The sequence below is a fragment of the Siphateles boraxobius genome, unplaced genomic scaffold, assembly GCF_051911475.1.
Source record: "Siphateles boraxobius isolate OS27281-9 unplaced genomic scaffold, OSU_SipBor_1 155, whole genome shotgun sequence".
Classification (NCBI taxonomy): domain Eukaryota; kingdom Metazoa; phylum Chordata; class Actinopteri; order Cypriniformes; family Leuciscidae; genus Siphateles; species Siphateles boraxobius.
The window spans coordinates 122,880-144,071 of NW_027508761.1; the positions used below are offsets into that span (position 1 = coordinate 122,880).

General features: G+C 41.7%; 2 long non-coding RNA genes across 2 annotated transcripts; both read right to left on the reverse strand.

The window, feature by feature from the left end:
• Positions 1-1,765: 1,765 nt before the first annotated feature.
• On the reverse strand, positions 1,766-9,476 carry LOC143738843 (uncharacterized). The gene is made up of 4 exons (XR_013204051.1): positions 9,382-9,476; positions 9,050-9,196; positions 8,474-8,553; positions 1,766-2,295 (listed from the first exon to the last, which is right to left on the reverse strand). It is a non-coding gene; the product is annotated as an uncharacterized LOC143738843 (long non-coding RNA).
• Positions 9,477-18,516: 9,040 nt separating this feature from the next.
• Positions 18,517-19,639, reverse strand: LOC143738844 (uncharacterized). Its single transcript, XR_013204052.1, has 3 exons — positions 19,608-19,639; positions 19,262-19,351; positions 18,517-18,774 (listed from the first exon to the last, which is right to left on the reverse strand). It is a non-coding gene; the product is annotated as an uncharacterized LOC143738844 (long non-coding RNA).
• Between the last annotated feature and the right edge of the window lie 1,553 nt (positions 19,640-21,192).

The window sequence follows — 21,192 nt, forward strand, 5'->3', positions numbered from 1 at the left end:
GAAACAGTATATATTGTACAAAGTAGCCTATAGCTATAAATAACTTGACTTTTTGTATTCAAATAATCTAACCACCACTTGATACCTGGATAACGTTGACCTCTCTGAAACCATTCTGCTAATGCACTCTGCCTCGAGCCAGAAGATGGGGGTCGTGTCTGTGTTACCTCCTCTGCTCGCTTCAGCTGCACTTCGTCGTGCTCTGTAGGGTGTTTTGCTTTAAGATGTTTTGTCAAATTTGTGGTATTGCCACAGTGGCGTATGTTTTTTTTACAAATGTCACACGAGGCTTCAGTGAAATAACTCCAAATTACGCTTCTTTTTCTTTCACTCATCGCAGTCATGCACTCGAACACCTTTTTAAACCTGTCTGCGGGACTCTGCGCTGACTGAGTGTGCTGATGTGCTCCTGCTGGACTGGTAGTGAGAGTGAGAGTGTGCGCGCGCGGTGATACAGCGGAAGGAGACGTAACGTGAGCGAACGCGGTGATACAGCGGAAGAAGATATAGTTCCCATTGACGTTATGCTTTAAGTGTATTTATATACAATAGGGTGTACTACTAATTTTAAAAATTAAAAAAAATAAACGTAATAAAAAAATAAACAAACAGATAGTATCGATACTTGTTTTTGAGGATCGATCCTTTTGATACAAAAGCAGTATCGAAAATATCGATACTTAAGGATCGATCCGCCCATCCCTAGTGGAGTCCGCCATTTCTGCCCGTTCATACCCTCAGGTAAGTTAAGTTTTTACATTTTTGAAATCATTTTACTGAAATATTTCTATTGGTTAGAGCAGTGGTTCTCAAACCTGTCCTAGGGACCCCTCACCACTGCACATTTTGTATGTCTCCCTCATCAGACACACCTAATTCAAGTCTTGCAGTCTGTACTAATGAGCTGATAAGTTGAATCAGGTGTGTTAGGTGAGGGAGACATGCAAAATGTGCAGTGGCGAGGGGTCCCTAGGACAGGTTTGAGAACCACTGGGTTAGAGTATAGTCCTTGTGTTAAATACTGATACTAGAAGCAAAATGGATTATATTTACCTCAGTTAAAAGCACTGCTGTGTAACTTAGCCTAATGGTTAGCACGCATAGTCTTTTGCATCGCGTATAAATATTTCTATACGGTGATCAGAATCCACATCGGATCACAAACAGAAGGCATTCAAACATGAAAGTGAGTTAAGTTATTTTAAAAGTCTTTAATGCTGACAGAATCATCCGGCGCTGCAGTCTCCCGACCTAGGTAAACCCCGCCTCTGTTCATAACCACTCCTCTAGCCCGAGCTGGCCCGCTTTGGCCCAAGGTATTCGACGGGCCAGAAATCCTGGCCGCTGGTCCCGAGTAATCCCCGGAAGTGACAGTGGAAACGCGACTGGTCCTGGCCCGACAGTTGAAACGCGGCTAATGTTGATTATAAAATTCTTACAGCTGCTATTGCAAACGGGCTCAAATTTGGGTTGAGTCAACACTCTTAAAAGAAATGGTTCTATTTAGAACCAGAAATGGTTCTATCACCCGCTTCATATATGGAACTCCAAAATGGTTCTATATAGAACCATTTTAATGGGTTCCATAAAAAGAACCCCAAATGGTTCTTTAAATCCAAGTTAGATGGTTCTATTTAGAACCATTTAAGGGTTCTATATTATTAAACCAGTTAATTATATGAATACAAAAATATAACCAATCCAGAAAATTCCAAAAGTTTAAATTTATTCAATTGATTATACAAAAATATTGGTGTCATATTTAAAATTGCACATCCGTATACTCGGTATTATACTGCAAAACTTTTTTTACATTTAAGATGTTAAATTACATTCAACCATTTAGTTTGAATTATTTAATTTAAGCATTTTCACTTAGCAATAAACATACATAAGCTTGTTTATGTACTGTATGTACATGTACAGTACTTAACTTTTACATGCATCTCTGAAATGAGGAAAAACAAATCTTTGATTTAATATTTTTGATATTTGACAATGCAGATAAAAAACAATACATGAACAATTAAAACATCTAATCAATAGCACTACAACTTACACAAGTTGACAGTACATTTTTAGTACAGGTATTGGTGTTCTTGTGTCATGCTCTTGTTTAAGTTTATGCATGTATTTTTGAATAAAAGTCATTGTGCGACTGCAAAATAGACTGCAAACAGGCATTCCACAGCCTTTGTCATGTCAATGTCTGCCTCCATTATAATGCTGACACTTTCAGTCTTGAGGGGATCAGGAGAGCCGTTAAACACTGGTTGGTGTAGGACCTTTGGGTTCCTGTAAAACGTACTCGGTTACTAACGTAACCCCGGTTCTCTCTAGAGAGGGAACGAGTACTGCGTAATATCTTACGCTATGGGGAAAACCTCTTTTTGAAGCCAAAAATTATCCTTAATTTTGAATTAATGTAAAATGCTGTGCAGCAGCATGCAGACATAGGCAAGGCGGCTTGCGCGCCTATTGGCTGCCCTGCGGCAACAGCAGCAGCCTATCGAGGGTGGCCCTGCGTGACACATATCCAATGGGGGCATTTCGCGCCCATTTCGTCACGTCCCGCCAGAAAGGGTGTGGTCTCGCCCTATAAATATAGCTCGATTAGGCTGGTACAACTGGTTTTCATCGCAGAAGCGAACCAGAGCTGTGTATGCACGGCAAGATACGCAGTACTCATTCCCTCTCTAGAGAGAACCGAGGTTACGTTAGTAACCGAGTACGTTCTCTTACGAGAGTATCTCTCGTACTGCGTAATATCTTACGCTATGGGGAACACAATGCAAAACGCCGTGCGTACTGGGATCCGACACCAAAGTCCCAAGGGCAGTAGCCCGGGGCTCATATAGTGCATAATCACCATAGACTCACAGAGAGTCGGAGAAGAGAGGCTGCAAGCATCATTCCCCATGAAATAGCATCCTACAGGAGCTAGTTATGTTAACAGTGTTTCACGCAGACAGGGTGAACGTGTTCAGCCTGAACTGGGTAATAGTACGGGTTATTCAACAACCTATATAACATCCTCCTCCTCATCATGAACCGAGAGAGCGCACAGGGAAATAACCTGGGCCCTGAACGGTGTGTTGAGGGATTTGGGCACGTACCCGTGCCTTGGTTTGAGTATGACCTTTGAGTCATTAGGCCCAAACTCCATACATGACGCGCTTACTGAAAGCGCTTGTAAGTCCCCTATGCGCTTCACTGAAGCGAGAGCCAAAAGAAACACCGTTTTGAAAGACAGATGCTTCATGTCTGACAAATGGATTGGCTCGAATGGGGCCCCTTTCATGGCTTCCAAAACCGTAGAAAGGTCCCACACCGGGACTGAAGGAGGTCTGGGAGGGTTCAGCCTCCGAGCTCCCTTGAGGAATCGCACGACTAGGTCGTTTTTCCCCAGTGACTGGCCAGACACAGGTTTTGTAAACGTTGCTATGGCCGCCACGTACACTTTGAGCGTGGATGGGGTCCTGCCCTTATCCAGCAGCTCTTGAAGGAAGGAGAGTACTTCCGTGACCCCGCAGTCTACGGGTGAAAAGCCCTGAGCTTGACACCAGGCAGAGAACACAGACCATTTTGAGGAATAGAGCCGTCTAGTAGACGGGGCCCTCGCCTGCGTGATCGTGTTTAACACTTCCTCCGGGAGGTTAGCGGGTACCCGTTGATGGCCCATGCATGTAGGGACCATAGTTGCGGGCGAGGATGCCAAATCGAGCCCTTGGCCTGAGAGAGGAGGTCTTTCCTCAACGGTATTGGCCACGGGGCAGTGCTGGTCAGCCGCATCAGGACTGGGAACCAAGTCTGGTTTGTCCAGAGCGGAGCCACAAGCAGCACTGGGCATCCGTTTTCCCTGATTCGTTCCAGCACTTGAGGCAGGAGCGAGACGGGGGGAAAAGCATAGAGAGGACAGCGGGGCCAGACGTGGGCCAGCGCGTCCTTGCTCTTGGAGAAATATTTCGGACAGTGAGCGTTCTCGTGGGACGCGAACAGGTCCACCTGCGCTCTGACGAATGTCTCCCACAGCAGTTGGATCGTCTGCGGGTGCAACGACCATTCCCCTGCTGGGACATTGTTTCTGGACAGTCTGTCTGGTCCCAGATTCAGGTGACCAGGCACATGCGCCGCTCTCAGTGAAAGCAGGTTGTGCTGAGCCCAGACCAGGAGGCGTTCCGTTAGCCTGTAAAGGTTTCGGGACCTGATGCCGCCCTGGCGATTTATGTATGCCACCACTGACATGTTGTCCGACCGGACCAAGACGTGGTGACCCTTTAGCTGGGGACAGAAGCGCCGTAGCGCATTGTCGACTGCCATCATTTCCAGACAGTTTATCAGTAGGAGTTTTTCCCGTTCTGACCACTGGCCAAAGAACGGTCTGCCCTCGAGCAGCGCTCCCCATCCCGAGGTGGAGGCGTCCGTGGACACCACCTTCACACTCGAGGGAGTCCCCAGACTCACACCTGACTGATACCAGTCGGTTTTCTTCCAAGGTTCCAAAGCTGAAACGCATTCCAGACCGACCCGGAGGCGAAACCGACCAGCGGTCCATGCCCTGGGCGGAACTCGCGCTTTCAGCCACAGCTGCAGTGGGCGCATGCGAAGCAGACCCAGCTGGAGCACTGAAGCTGCTGAGGCCATGAGGCCCAGCATTTTCTGAAACCTTTTGAGCTGGACAATCGAGCCGCGGCGGAAGGATTTCACGGCGCGCTGAATGTCCAGTTCGCGCTCTGGCGACAGACGCGCCGTCATGGATAGCGAGTCCAGCACTGTTCCCAGAAAAGAAATTTTCTGGCTGGGAGACAGCGTGCTCTTCGCCCAATTGACTGTGAGACCCAGATTCTCGAGATGCTCGATTAATGTGGCCCTGTGTTCTATGAGCTCTGATCGTGATCGAGCTAGAATCAGCCAATCGTCCAAGTAGTTCAAAATTCGCATGCCCTGGCGTCTCAGGGGTGCGAGAGCCGCGTCCATGCACTTCGTAAATGTACGGGGTGCCAGGGACAGGCCGAACGGCAGGACTTTGTATTGGTATGCCTGGCCCTCGAAGGCGAATCTCAAGAATTGCCTGTGACGTGACGCTATTTGTATTTGGAAATAAGCGTCTTTCAGATCTATTGACATAAACCAGTCCTCCTGGCGAACTTGCGCGAGGATTTTCCTGGTTGTAATCATTCTGAACTGGCGCTTCGCGAGCGCTTTGTTCAGCTGTCGCAGATCTAGAATGGGTCTGAGACCCCCGTCTCTTTTCGGTACCAGAAAATACCTGCTGTATAGACCCCCTTCGCTCTGAGCCTGAGATAAAGGTTCTAAAGCCCCTTTGCTCAGTAGTTTCGATATCTCGGCTCGAAGTAGATGAGATACTTCGTTTTTTACCATCGTTTCGACTCGCGCCGCGCAACGGCGGGGGCGTCGAGTGAACTGCAGCGAATAGCCTCTTTTTATAGTATTCAGCACCCATTCTGATACCCCGGGAAGCTTCGCCCACGCATCTGCTTGAATAGCTGGAGGTAGAATGAAATCTGGGCTCTGGCCGCGGCATAACGGCGGCCGGAGAGCTCCGGTGTGCTGAGAAATAAACACTGTGTTTGCAGTGTGCGAGGCGGGGGGTGCGCTGATCACAGCGGGCAGCCCGGCCGCGCTCCGCTTCTCTCTGACAGGTTGTGGAGAGAAGGCGAGCGGGACGAGCCCCGTGGGGTTCGGCATGTCTGTGAGGGAATGTGGGCGCGGGATAGCGGGCACACTCACTGCACTGACAACACTGTCGGCTCGCACCGACTGAAAACGTGTTGGTTTCGTTTTTACAGAAACCGTGGGACATGCTTCGTGTAGTGTTTGTGGGCACTGTGTTGTGGGCACGTACACTACATTTATTGCACAATCGACATGAGTCGATTTTATTTGTGCTAGCCCTGTATTGTGGCGGGCTGTGTCTGCGTGTGGGAATGGGCACTGAGACGTGGGCATTCTTACAACACTCATAACACCATCGGCCGTGGCCGGAACACCAGAAAATACACTCTTTATTGGATTTATTTGGGTAGCCGTAAAAACGGCTTTTGTGTGCAGGCAGTGGGCTGTGGAACGGGCTTGTTTACTGCGAAGTACGCTGGAACAGTCGCATTGTTTGGAACTGAACGAGCGAGAAGTTTTGGTGAAAATCCGGCCGCAGCGGGATTTGAACACCGTCGCTTTCCTAGAGTGGCTAGGAAGGCTTTGAGACCTCGGGCTTGATTTCAATTCTCGGCCGGGGCCCGCGCTGAGGGGGGCGGCGTCCAGCAGAGCGAGAGCGCGGTCTTTGGTCTCGGGCCTGGCGGCGCTGAGAAGCGGCGGCGGCTGGTGGTGCAGGCTGCGGCTGAGAGCCCCCGGCAGACGGCTGTTTCGAGCGGCCTGCTGCGGAACTAGAGCGCTTCGGTAGGAAGTGCTTCGTAGCCTGTGATGTTTTCTGCACCTCGACGAATCTGTCCGTGAAATCCTTGACGGCAGATCCGAAAAGGCCATCCGCGGAGATGGGCGCGTCGAGGAACACAGAGCGCTCAGCATCCGTCATCTCAGACAGCGTTAGCCACAGATGTCTCTCAGCCATGGTGAGAGAGGCCATGTTGCGCCCAACGGCTTGTGCAGCGGCTTTTGCAGCGCGTAGAGCGAGGTCCGTAGCGCTTCGTAAATCCGCCACGCAGATAGCTTCCGGTCCTTCCTCATCCATTTTACGGAGAAGGTCGGCTTGGAAAATCTGCAGTATAGCCATTGTGTGTAGCGCTGACGCAGCTTGCCCGGCGGCGGTGTAAGACGTCACTCGGCAGGCTTTCGAGGGTAGCGCCGTCAAAGCACGCCGTCCAGCAGAGGGCGGGCAAAGATGGGAAGCTACCGCTGCTTCCACTGGAGGAAGAGAGAGATACCCTCTATCTTTCGCACCGTCCACAGAGGAGAATGCTGCAGAGACAGAGGTACGCATCCTGGCCGAGAAGGGGGCGTTCCAAGACTTCGCGACTTCCTCGTGAAGCTCAGGAAGGAAAGGCGCGGGTCTCGACTGTGATGGGGCGGTGTCCTTCTTGAGGAAGCATCCATCCAGCCGGTTGCGCGCAGGCTGCGCGGGCGCCTTCCAGTCGAGGCCGAGGTTGTCGACGGCTTGAGAGAGCAGACGCATCAGCTGAAACGCAAATCACGTGGCGGTCCCCGTCGCTGAGTTGGGCTCGGCACGAGCCACAGGAAGATGGCATCTTGAAAAAGACGCTAGCTCTTTTAGAGTTATAGAGAAGTGTAAGTTGCAACGGCGAACAAACACTCTCAGCAGAGGTAAAAGGATATATACGCCGGAAAGCGTAGCAGGTACGGCGACTGAAGGCGGCGAGGTGAAGGCCAGCGGCTTCAGGTTCAAGGGCTCGTCCCGCAGAAGGCTTGTGTCGACGGCGCGGCTTCTCACTCTGGATCCAGCGATGCGTACGCTTCACTGAAGAGATGAAAATCAGTTGTACCAGCCTAATCGAGCTACATTTATAGGGCGAGACCACGCCCTTTCTGGCGGGACGTGACGAAATGGGCGCGAAATGCCCCCATTGGATATGTGTCACGCTGGGCCACTCTCGATAGGCTGCTGCTGTTGCCGCAGGGCAGCCAATAGGCGCGCAAGCCGCCTTGCCTATGTCTGCATGCTGCTGCACAGCGTTTTACATTAATTCAAAATTAAGGATAATTTTTGGCTTCAATATCTCGTGGAAAAGAGGTTTTCCCCATAGCGTAAGATATTACGCAGTACGAGAGATACTCTCGTAAGAGAACAAACATTTCACCTTTTGAGTGCTTTTCACCAATTAACAGAAGTCATCAAATAGACCTAAAATTACCCCATAATTTACTAACAAGCCAGCCTATGTGTATGACTTTATTTCTTCACTTAAACAAAATATGAGATACATTTAATAATATCCTGGCTCTTCCAAGCTTTGTAATGTGTTTGAATGTCAACATTACTGATGACTAAAGAACATTCAACATGCTACCACATCAGCTCCACTTTGATTACTTTGAATTTCATTGGTTCTTTCATTCTTGCGACTGAATCGTTCATGACACAACACAGATATGACAGCTAGGCACGTGACACGCAAGAATCAACAAGACTCATAATTATTGATGTGGAGCTGATGTGCCACCCCATTGGATGTTATTCTCTTATCTATACATAGTTTAATTATAGCAAACTATCTTGGCAAATTTAATATTTTTTTACCTCACTAACGTACCATTTGTATGTAACATTTTGCTTTAGAAGACAAGTATTAACCCCTGGAGTTGTATTTCTTTTATGATCGATGCGAAGTCGACGTAAACTACACATTCGAGTTAATCGATAAAATCGATTTCTCGCCCAGTCCTACTGACTAATATTTTTATATTTGCATGAACAGTTCCTTTAATTCAAGTCAAGTGCATCAAATGTTAATGAAAATACAGAAGACTTTATACTTACACTATCTACACAGTAGAGGAAGGTGGCGTTTTCTTTAAATAGTGCTGGCAATAAAATGAGTGCAGCATTCCTAACGAGACCTACAAACAGATTCAAATTATTGTACATTAGGTACAGAAATCAATTAAAGGGATAGTTTACCCAAAAATGAAAAGTCTGTCATCATTCACTCACTCTTGTCATTTTAAACTTATATGGCTTTCCTACTTCAGCATAACACAAAAAAATATATTTTGGAGAATGTTGGTAACCGAACAATGCTGGTACCCATTCACTTCAATTATATGGACACAAAACCAATGCAGCAGGTCAATGAGCACCGCCATTGTTCGGTTACCATCCTTCTTCAAACTATCTTTTGTGTTCTGAAGAACAAAGTCATAAAGATTTGAAATGACAAGAGGTGAATAAATTATGACAATTTTCATTTTGGGGTAAACTATTCCTTTAATACTTTCATTATTTTAATACATGTTTTCACTCATACAATTTATAGAAGCTACAACCTTTGCATTGACAATGCAACTTTACACTGGGCATGGCACAGATAGGTTGGATGGGGAAAATGGTGGTTACCTTCTGTGGTTTCCTCTTCCTTCCTTCCTTCCTTTTTTACTTCCTTCTTTTGCACTCCCGATGATGTTTGGGCACCATTTCATTTAGAGATGTTTCCATGTTCTTCGCCAAGTCTGTTCCAAACCTCATCGTTATTTCATGCAGCATCTTTAAAAAATACAAAACATTTGTTTACTTCAGGTGCTTATATCCAAATTACACACTTTCAGCCAAACAAGTTCCTTAAAGTCAGCATGAACTGGAGGTTGCAATTGACTACCATATAGTGATGTATTTCCGAGAATGTTCAATAAGAAAAATACTGGGCGTGGTAAAGTAATCAAAATTATTACATGCGTTGAATCCCACTGTTGGCCAAGGTTTGGCAACAAATGAGCCCTCATCCTCACAGGGTTCTTGTCTGTAAACATGAATACAATGATGAAGTCTTTTTAGGATTATAGTAAACATATAGGCTACGCTTGAAGATAGGCCTACGCATAGTAAAAAAAAAACATGGTGAACGCTTGAAGAAATCAGACCAATCATAAAGGCTATCACAATCATGATTTTTATTTTATCTGTCAGTAGCCTACGTCTCGTCTTTTTATGGGACTATCATAAAATAAAGCAACTTTTTTTTCGGGAGCTTCCTCTGTTTCTCTGACTGAAAATATTTGTAGCCTACTGGGAGTCGAGAGAGTGCTAAAGCTCCTCAGGTCGTATTTTTGGTGGCATATTTGTAGAAATTATCATTCTTTCTAAATGTGATATGTCCTGTAACTACCAAATAAACAGAAACAGACGCGACTGAAGAAGTATGTCCCCTTTCTTTTGTGAAATAGACCTAACGGTTATTATTTCTGTGTGACTTATATGTGCAATTTTGACATAAATTAATTCATTGTGATCAATGTATCACTTTTTATTGTAAACCTGTGGTAAAACATCGATGCTTGGGTTTTAAATATTCAAACAACAAAAATGCCAGCAAACGGTCGCTTTTATTATCATGTTTGCGATCACGCTGTTTCCAGTGATTAGTTTTCTGATAAAACTTCCATTTGTTGGTGAAATTATGGGTTAATGTGACGTTGTTCCAGAGAGGCGTGTTAAGGCTGATTTATACTTCTGCGTCGGACCGACGCCGGAGCCTCTACGCCATAGACTACGCTTTGGTTTTAATTTATACTTCTGCGTCGTTGTCCGCGTTGACGCACGCAGAGGGAGCATGTGAAACCCGAGGGAACGGTTTGAGCAGACCAATCACAGCGCTTGCGTCCGCGTAGAATTGACGCGTTGTTACATTTTTGGAGAGGTGCACGTCAGGGTACGCCGAAGGGTACGCGTGCTACGCACAGCCTACGACGTAGCTACGGCGTAAGTTCGACGCAGAAGTATAAATTGGGCTTTACGGGCGTATTTTGCGCTGCGGAGCTTCTGGCCCGACAGTGGAAACGCAGGCCCGGTGCTACTGGCCCGAGGCTATTAGCCCGGCACGGCCCGTTTAAAGCCCTGGCTCGCACTGGCCCGAGGCTATTAGCCCGGCACGGCCCGTTTAAAGCCCTGGCTCGCACTGGCCTGACAGTGGAAACGCGGCTATTGAGTAGGGTAATCGGTCTCAGATTATCAATAACTCTTTTGTCTTTGCCTGACTTTGGGATGAGAATGATCAACCCCTGCTTCATAGTTGGAAGTAAAGAGTTAGAATCAAAACAGTCCTTTAAAGCTTTAAACAACAAATCTTTTAAATCTTCCCAGAAAAATTTGTACAAATTTGTAGTCAGACCATCCTGACCAGGAGATTTACCTAAAGGCATTTTTTAATAGCAGAATCGATTTCCTCCAATCTCAGGTCTACATCACAACTTTCTTTAAATTCAATATCAATCTGTGGAATAAAATCTTTTATCTTTTCTAGAAAATCTGGACCATTTTTGACAGAATATGAAGAAGAATAAATATCACTATAAAATGAGTAAACTTCCTCAGATATTAATTTGGGGTCTGTGATTACCTTCTCGTTAACAATCAAACTATTCACAGCATTGCTTTTCTGTCTCCTCTTTTCTAACTGACAAAAATTTGCTGTATTCTTCTCTCCTTCCTCCAACCATTTTGCACGAGACCGTACAAAAGCTCCTTGTGCTTTCATTACATACAAATTATCTAATTTAGCTTGAAGATAGAGTAATTTATCAAGATCATCTTGAGTCATTACCTGTATACTACAACAGGTGTTAATTTCTTGAATTAAACTTAACTCTTTTTGCTTCTGTTCTTTGTTTTTTTGTTTGCCAAATCTAATTGAAACTTCCCTTGTTTTGAACTTAAAATACTCCCATTTTTTCCATTAGAAGTTAAAGTGAGGTCATCTTGAATCTCAATAATCAAATTTCTTATTTGACTACAATAATCTTTATCCTTTAAAAGTTCCGCATTAAACTTCCAGTAGTCTTTTCTAAAGGTATGTTTTGTTGTTGGTGTCAAAATTATGAGGCAATGATCTGTCAATGGTGCGGAATGGTGCGGAAACGTTAGTGGCAAACTCAGAATGTTCCTCAGTAATAAGCCAAAAATCTATCCGTGACTTTGAGGATCCATTTGGTTTGACCCAGGAAAAGTGAGAATCATTCAAATGCTTCAACCTCCAGATGTCAATAAGGAAATTTGACTGGCAAAACTCCTGAATAATGTTATTAAAATGGTGACTTGTATAACTAGAAGGAGATCTGTCAGGCCATTCATCTGGTGCTAGATTAAAATCACCTCCAATTAGTACAAAATTTGTTTGAAATTTTAATTTAAGCTGTGTGACAACATCTGCAATCTTAGAAAATAAAATCTTGTTTTGCCCAGTACTATTATAACCATACATTAACTAAAATAAGAAAAATATCTTCACTATTAACCACAGCAGCAAGCCAATGACCGTGAGCATCAGACTGAAAAGTCACAATCCTCCCAGGGCAATTGTTAAGGAAAATGGCGACACCTGCTGATCGATTGGAGCCATGACTAAATAAAATTGTCTCTCCCCACTGCATCTTCCAAAAAGCAGCATCTTCTTCAGTAGAGTGAGTCTCTTGTAGAAAAACAAAATGTGACTTCTGCCCCTTGCAAAACAAAAATATACCTTTGTGTTTTACATTGTCCTTAAGTCCGGTATTGCTTAATGAGCATGGCCCGATGCTTCGGCTATTGGAGAGACATTTCTCGTGAATCGCTATTTTCCTCTGGAGATGCTCCGCGTGGACTACGCTGCTTGTGGTCGCACGGGAACGGGAGATTCTCAGCCCATGCGACGCTGTTGTAAAGATCCGACGACAGAAAGCCCAGCAAGGAGATCGTGGTTAGTTCTCATCTTGCTTCTTTTATCGGGTAATGTTCACCCCAACCCGGGTCCAACGTTAGCCCAACTTCAAACCCCCAACGAACTCAAATCTTCAAATGGATTACGTTTCTTTCATCTGTGCGCAGCAGGGACGTGCAAAGAGTTCCCCAAGGGCAGGGGCTCAAATGTAAAAAAGGGTGATATCAGGTAAAATGGGCCATCAGGTAAAATGGGCCATCAGGTAAAATGGGCCATTTAAGGTTTGGGGGTCCCAGCTCCTCTGGAATATAGGGTGATATCAGGTAAAATGGGCCATTTAAGGTTTGGGGGTCCCAGCTCCTCTGGAATATAGGGTGATATCAGGTAAAATGGGCCATTTAAGGTTTGGGGGTCCCAGCTCCTCTGGAATATAGGGTGATATCAGGTAAAATGGGCCATTTAAGGTTTGGGGGTCCCAGCTCCTCTGGAATATAGGGTGATATCAGGTAAAATGGGCCATCAGGTAAAATGGGCCATTTAAGGTTTGGGGGTCCCAGCTCCTCTGGAATTTAGAGCCAATGACTGCAAATGATTTCAAACTGTTGTCATAACTGTGCTTGACAAGTAACAGGTGATTTGATTAGTTTGGTTGATATGGTGGGCGGGGGAATCATTCAAATCAAGACTACACCAGAAAGCTGCATGGTAAGTAGCCTGGCATACCAAATCTAACTTAATATTATAAGGATGATAAATCTATAAAAAAACAAACATGCACATAAAAAAATATGCATAATATCTGTCTTGATGGCATCAATCAGAAATAATGTTGTTAGTTTGGTATATGAACATATTTTTTGAAAAAATGATGTTTTTCTTGGTGGCCCAATTTACCTTAACCCACTAACGTAAAATGGGCCACATGGTTTCAGCTGTGTGTGTGTGTGTGTGTGTGTGTGTCTGCCTGTGTTTATATTACATTGCGGGGACCAAATGTCCCCACAAGGATAGTAAAACCTGAGATCACCTACATTGTGTGGACCAGCCAGCAGTCCCCACGAGGGAAATGGTTTAATAAATATACTTCTGTCAGGTCCATTTAAGTCAAGAACACACAAGACAATAGAAATGATTAGGAAATTGTATTGAATAAATTGCAATTCAGTTGATAATTGAAATTTGGCGGTATGGCTCTGTTCAGGGAGTCCTCTGACCTTTCATGAGCACCATGAAATAGCAGAGAGTCAGAGGACAGCAGCAGCATTAGGGAACGCTCACAGTTTAGCACTGGGAGAGCAGAACTATTCCCCCATATGAACAGAGCAGCAACGATGACAGAATAGCAAATGCCACGTTATACACGACAAGGAGGAGCTGGGGAGGTGGTGGGTTGCAGAGAGCGAGCAGCAAGCAGTTATGAGCGAACTGAATCAGTTTAAATAGGGCGCCCTGATTTGAGCGTAATCATTAGCAGCGAGGGGAGATGAACAGCTGATGCGCTGATGCAGCTCAGCTGAGCAGATCGCTGATGAGACCGTGTTGGCCAATAGCGTTAGCAGCATCTTGACTACTTGGCCTGCCAGAACTGACGCTGACACTCAATTAAACTTTGAATTTTGAAAATGTAAAAATGCATAAAGTTTTCTGTGATGGGCAGGTTTAGGGGTAGGATTAGTGTAAGGGGACAGAATATAAAGTTAGCGAACCAGACATGTGTGTGTGTGTGTGTGTGTGTGTGTGTGTGTGTGTGTGTGTGTGTGTGCACACCCTCACACACACATACACACACATGTACACACACACACACACACACACACACACACACACACACACACACACACACACACACACCACTGACATCAGTTTACTGATGCTGTTCCAAAATTGACTTTTTTAATTGCACATTTGAATATGTGGGTTTGCACCCAAAATGTTTTTTTTTTAATGGCGCATATGAATATGTTTGTTTAATGCAGTTTAAATGTCATGTGGCTGTATAAGCAATTGTGTTTTAAAATTAAAATTGAGGATAAATTAGCCTACTATTTCCCTTTGCAGTTTGACTGGCCCATTTTACCTGAACAACTGGCCCATTTTACCTGAAACTGCTCATGCAAAAAAAGTTGGCACAGCTGATGTTTCAAGAAATGTAGGGCCTAAATAATTATATTTTATTACATAATTTCAACACAAAATTATCAAAAACAGTCATTATTAATCATAAAAACACATGGAAAAGGCATATATGGTATTGTATTATTGTCCCAAACGATTTACCAAAAAGTGGCCAAATTTAGCTGATATCACCCTATATATATATATATATACATACTGGTCACAAATTTGGAAACATTACTATTTTTAATGTTTTAGAAAGAAGTATCTTATGCTCATCAAAGCTGCATTTTTTTTTATTAAAAAACAGTAATGTTGTAAAATATTACTACAATCTAAAATAATGGTTTTCTATTTTAATATACTTATAAACTTTGATACTTTTTTTCAGGATTCTGAGTTTAAAAGTTGAGTTTAAGAGTTCAAAAAGAACAGCATTTATCTCAAATAAATATTTTGTACCAATATCCAAAAACAGCATATCTTCGCTTTACTTAATCTTATCGACCACCCGGTATAGGCTACAGCCTATGAAAGTAAAAGAGTAGCTAAAGCACGTGGATGTGAATTTGAGAACTTGTTCAATAAATATTCGTACTTGTACGCAGGGCCGGTTCTAGACATTTGGAGGCCCTAGGCAATATTCATGTTGGAGGCCCCCCACCCCCAATATAAAACTCTTGAAACAAATATGATTCCTAACCTTTTAATTTATGCAACATTTAATTTGAAATGTTTTTACTTACACAGTACATAAGTTTGGACACATTACTATTTTTAATGTTTTTGAAAGAAGTCTCTTCTGCTCATCAAGCCTGGATTTATTTGATCAAAATTACAGAAAAATAATATATAGGCTAGTGAAATATTATTAAAATTTAAAATAATGGTTTTCCTATTTTACTATACTTTAAAATATATTTCTGTGATGCAAAGCTGAATTTAGTGTCATGTGATCCTTCAAAAAACTTTATAATATTCTGATTTATTATCAAATGTTAGAAATTGTGCTTAATATTTATTTTATAATCTGTGATACTTTTTTCAGGATTTTTTTTTATTATTAAAAAGTTGTTTTAAAAAAGTCTTCACTATCACTTTTTATATATTTAACACATCCTTGCTGAATATTCCTGTTTTTTGGTTTTTTTTTTGTATTTTTGATCAAATAAATGCAGGCTTGTAGAGCATAATAAAAAACTTCTTTCAAAAACATTAAAAATAGTAATTGGTTCAGACTTTTTACCAGTAGGCTACTGTATGTACATATTAATCAAACTTCATCTAAGCTAATCTCTTTTTTGTTTAATGAAGATGTTATTGTTATTTTGCTGTTTTATTCAATTTATTCACAGTTCCAGAATACCACTTCAGTGCTTTTATCATTTTTTTCATAGCTGGTATGGGCAGGATTTTCCCCTCCCATTTAATCAATATTGACTGCAGATATTGTCATATTATTAATATATAAGTAATATGATATTATGCATTGCATTGCTAGCTTAAATATGCTATACACAAATCAAGTGGAAGAGAAAGACACGATCGCTACTGATTAGAAAAAAAAATTCTAAACTGATATATTATTGGCGTAAGTAGGCTGATGTCAGATAGGGTAGGCCTATAATCTAATCATCAATAGAATTTAGTAGACCCATGAGATCCTTTATTTGAAACATTTAAAAATGTTGTAGTGTGTTGGCTTTTTAACTTTGAATACAAACGTCTTGACTTTAACTTTTGTAGCGTTTTTAGTCAGCTCCCGACGCGATGTTATTCATTGTACGCGCAAATTCAAAGCGTCGCGTCTGGGCACGTTAATGACGCTTTAAACTCGTAATAAAGCGGTGAATGATTTTTCCAGAAATGACGCTGATCTACAGTACAAGTTTATATTTAGAATACATTGCAATCACTCCAAAATAGATGACGACAACGCACACACCTGCATTAGCCTACGAGCTGTGCTTCTTTGCGTGCCTATTTAGGCTTTTGCTTCGCAGCACCTGATGGGCGTAATGTAACAGTCTATGGTTAAGATAAACATCGTCACTATTTTTAGTTAATTAATAAATATTGAAATGAATTGTAGATAGGACATTTTTTTATTTTTGTCCCTCTGTCTGGGCCCCATCCCGCCAATCGGGCCCTAGGCACGTGCCTAGTTTGCCTTTGCGTTAATCCGGCTCTGCTTGTACGCTAAAACTGTTCAAAAGTTTGGGGTCAGTAATTTTCTTTCTTTTATTCAGCAAGGATGTGTTAAATTGATGAAAATTGATAGTAAAGACTTATAAAATCATTTCTATTTTAATTAAATGCTATTCTTTTAAACTTTTAATTTATCAATGAATCCTGAAAAAAGTATCACAGGTTCCAAAAAAACATTGCGCACCACAACTGTTTCCAACATTGATAATAAATCAGCATTTTAGAATGATTTCTGAAGGAACATGTGAAACTGAAGTTAGGGTTAGCCTAATGATGCTGAAAATTCAGCTTTGCATCAGAAATAAATTATATTTTTTAAGTAGGCCTATATTAAAATAGAAAACCATTATTTAAAATAGGGCTGAACGATTAATTGCATTTGCGATAATATCGCGATATGATGAAATGCGATTTTGTAACCGCAAAAGCTGCGATTACACTGATCACGTGACACGCGAGAGAAAAGCAGTCTGCAGATCAAGCATCAACTTGGCACGCTACGCATAGATCTGGCATACAGGAAATAACAGTTTATTTTTTATGTATGTGATATTGTGTTATTTATTCTCTCTCCAACAATTCTGGATCGATTCAGAGAATTTCAGAATCGAGTCTGAGTTTAGTTTTTAAAAACAGATGCGTGATGACGCTGCGCGTGCTTTAGAAACAACCGTATTCTGCTTGCTTCTAATTCTCTCTCTCTCTCTCTCTCTCTCTCTCTCTCTCTCTCTCTCTCTCTCTCTCTCTCTCTCTCTCTCTCTCTCTCTCTCTCTCTCTCTCTCTCTCTCTCACACACACACACACACACACACGACACCGCTCGAACCTTCCGAAAAATAAGCTTTCATAAAGTTCGGGGTTTAAGCTAAGACTCCTACGTAAAAGTTTTAAAGCTAAATTAAGAGTTTTCTAAAAGGATTCTTAGATTCTTTAGGAATACGGGCCCAGATGTTAAGATACAAAAAGCCAGCACTTTACTACATGACAAACAACAATACAGAACAGTTATTCAGGTGAAGGAAAATCTTTCAAATGACAAAAGGTTAGAGACTCCTTGTCTATACAAATCATGATGTTTTTGGTTATTATCTCACGACCTCACTCGTACGAATTTGTACGATTTGTCTAAACCCACGTGATGGGTAGGTTTAGGGGCGGGGTCAGGGGTAGGTCATTCGTAAGAATTCATACGAATTGGGCAACTCGTAAAATGTGTACGATATATTTTCCCACCATCGAATATTAGCGATTCACATTTCACACATTTTTATGTAAATGAATTATATAAAACTATACTGTCAGTAAACAATAGTTACACAAATTAATTAGACCAATAAATGCATTTATATTCATTAAAAGGGATAGAAACCAAATTAATAACATTAGGCATAAATGATTCCTTGTCCTATGACTCCCTCTACTGGGCAACATTGATATCACACCCTTCATCTTTCAGTTGAAATGGCTGATGGTTTAGAGCAGGGGTTATAATACCAAAAATACAGTTATAATAGATGTATAAATTTCTGATCCTCAGGAGGAGAACATCAGATTCTAAACCAGGGTTTCTGAACTGATCAGGGTTGGAGCTACACTCTGTATATTGAGAAATGTTTAAAATTACATCACTTTGATTTACTGTAAAAAAGAAGAAAAAAAACTCCCTTAATCAAATTAAATCATACAATTTGAAAAATGAATGTCATTTTACAGTATTTTACTTTACTTTTTGTTTTTAAAGATTTGGAATGAGAATTTTTAACTGTTTTGTGATTATTATTTCAGCATAAAACAATTGTAGTAAAGTGAAGTGAATTTGGTGTTGTTCATATAAACACACTGACACAGGCACTGAGGGTTTGAATATTGAGTTTATTGAGGAATGAAACAGTTTTCAATAGTTCCTCTATACAGTATGGCAGCTCATTGTATGTCTGTTATTATATCAGACAGACTATTTTCTGCATGCGGTTAGAAGTGTTCAGAAGGGGACCAGAGGGTCACTTTTGGTTTTAGGGTACTGGACTCTAGTCACAGAAAGTTTCCCTCCATCGCAGGGGAGAGCTTGAAATATCATCACATGAAGGTACTTCTCTACTCCGACCTTCACCTGAGAGAGAGAGAGAGAGAGAGAGAGAGAGAGAGAGAGAGAGAGAGAGAGACAGAGAGAGAGAGAGACAGAGAGAGATAGAGAGAGAGAGAGAGAGAGAGAGAGAGAGAGAGAGAGAGAGAGAGAGAGAGAGAGAGAGAGAGAGAGAGATCCACATGGATTTATATGTGCTCTCTTCCATGTGAAACTCTATTCACATTGATAGCGACCTAAACACATTCATTTTCCATGACACAGCAAACATATTTACTCAGCAAACTAGATTTAAGTGTCCAGCAACGCTACAAAGTTGAGAAAAGTTTTCTCTTATACAAATGCAGAGAAACTTTATACAGTGACACATTTTATCTTTCAAAGAGGACGGAAAAATGACTGGACACATCACATCCGTTTAGGACACACTGTCAGCCACAGTTCGCATGTTGATGTTAGAAACATACAAATTTTGCCGAAAGTATTTCTGTGAAACAATACAAAACTACTTTACCTTGACCAGATAGTTTGTTCCTGCCACAATCTGATGCTTAAAGGTTTTAGGAATGCAAACATCAAAATGGACTCCAGCCTGCTTCCCTGCCTGAATAAACAAATACACATTTTATATTCATCTATATTATTGTTATAATATTATTTTAAAAAGATTTTGTTTATTTGACCCGGGAGGTACGTCTATCAGTCAGATATCAGAAAACTCAAGTGAAATGTTTTGTGGCTTTAAGTGAAAAGTAAAACAGTTCTTTAAAAAAATAACACATTTTACAGCATCAAAAAATTTTGATGGCTGTGTTTTAACAAAAACACATTTACTACATGAGTGATTTTCTATCTCCTACCTCAATGCAGATGTTCTCCACCTCTCCATTGGCAGGCCCCTCTGTGCTCCATCCTCCAGGTCTTATTGCTGCATCAGTCATTGTGCTGGTGATCAAAGCTGGATGAAATAAACTGTATTATCAGGCAGTTTGTCTCACAGATTGATTATGATCCACTATTTATGCTGCCAAAATACCATGACATCACGTCATTGTAATTCCATGTGATCACATCAAAGAGACTGAATGAATAGCAGAGTTTCACTTTGGGGTGTTGTGTAATATTTAGAAAAACTTGTGGAACAGAAAAGAAGATATTCTGAAGAACACTGGGAACCAGTTGAACCGATATTGGTGCCCCGAGTCACACAACTTTGAAACAACATGAGTGCGACAGAATTGTTACTTTTGAACAGTGGCGGGCCGTGCATTTCACACCTATCCTTCAGTGAATTAATAACTTTTAATAGCGTGGCAGCGCACAGACTCTCTATAATTGTTGTGAAATTGCTGTTTTTATTTTGCACCGGCAGTTATAGGGTTAATGCGGTGAGTTCGGGAAAGGCCGGTAGAGAGAGACAAACGAGCGAGTGAGTTCGGCGTGTGCGTTAGTGTGTAGGCTACAGTGGGAACCAGTTTAACCAATATGTGCCCCGAGTCACACAACTTTGAAATGAGTGCGACAGAATTGTTATTTTTGAATGAACTATCCCTTTAAAATTGACCCACAAAAGCATAATGTTTTTATTTATTTAGCCTAGTTAACAAAATACAGAGCAATGTTTAACAGTTTAGAGAATCTGAGATAACATGTTTTCTATTTGAATATTGTGTAAAATAGTAGGCTAATTTATTCCTGTGATAAAAGCTGAAAGTTCAGCATCATTACTTGCAGTCTTCAAAGAATTGATGAATAAAAAAATAAAGCAAACTTAAAAGAATGAGTATCTTCTACAGAGCATACATTTAAAGAGTAAGAAATAAAAACATTCAAAAATGATTTTTTTTTGTACAGATTCAGTATGTGTGCGGATCATCTGATCATGTCTTCTCGCTTAAATGTCATTATCAAATACAAATCTGGTTTGCATGATCTCTCTGTCAACAGGAGCGCTTCACTCTTAAACATAAAGCTTTATTTTTAAGAGTAGGCCTACAAGATGTTATAATTTGAGAAATGTTTCAAATGCTTCAGAAATCATTCTAATATGCTGATCAATAAGCATTTATTATTATCAATGTTGAAAACAGTTGTGTACATTTTGTTAGGACGGAGAAAAACTAAACAAAATCGTTTTGACATGTAGTAGGCCTATAGCCTATCTCTCACAACATATACATTTTGTGTGAGCTGCGCTTCAGTGAAGTTTCATCAGAAACTGTTTGAAATCCATCAATCGTGACACTGTACATGTCAACCGGCAAATGCAACTAAAAAAAAAATAAAATAAAACTGAAGATCCTGAGATACTGAAGACAGCCGCATGACGTCTCATAAACAGCTTTCAATTCACATAATCACAGGATTTACAGTTTTTAAAAAAAATACAATTTGGGACAATTTATGTTTTAGGAACATTTTGTCCCAATCTTCAAGCAGATCCTT